Consider the following 598-nt stretch of genomic DNA (forward strand, 5'->3'; position numbering starts at 1 on the left):
GAAAGAAGCATTCGGATTCTGTGAACTTTCTTCCAAGCATCCTCTCTCTCTGATTCCCCTTTTGGGTAAAAGAAGGAGCGCAGGGATCACAGGACGGGAAACCACAGAAGATGCTGGCCGGGGATCCAGGAGACATGGAGGAGGAGAGGCCGGGGGAGGGGAAGAGCCGGGGAGGCAATCTGTTCTGAAGCAAGCAAGGATGGAGCAGGGATTCCAGGATGAGGGAGGGAGACCCGTGTCTGCCGCAGATTGATGGCTGTGTCCTTGGAACAGAGTGAGTAGGCTCATGAAGACCTCTGGGGGCACAGAGGGTACCTGGGGGCTCAGGAAAATAAGTCTGAATGAAGGGGAGCTGGGGTAATTTCCCAGTGGGCGGGATTGAGGCTGAGCAGTGGGGAGAGAAGCAGTGACAGACCAAGGGGTGAGGGGAGGACAAGTGAAGACAGCAGGTGGGCAGGCGACAGGAGAGGGGCCACAGAGTGTGTGAGTGCACGGTAGGCTGAGGCTCCGGGCGTGGCACTGCTCCTCCTGTCCCTCTGCCTGACCAAGTCTGGGCGTGGGCTCAAGCTGGGGGCAGGAGAGAGCAGCTGTTTGCGGA

This window comes from Otolemur garnettii, unplaced genomic scaffold (genome assembly GCF_000181295.1).
Source record: "Otolemur garnettii isolate 467f Iridium unplaced genomic scaffold, OtoGar3 scaffold00209, whole genome shotgun sequence".
Classification (NCBI taxonomy): Eukaryota; Metazoa; Chordata; class Mammalia; order Primates; family Galagidae; genus Otolemur; species Otolemur garnettii.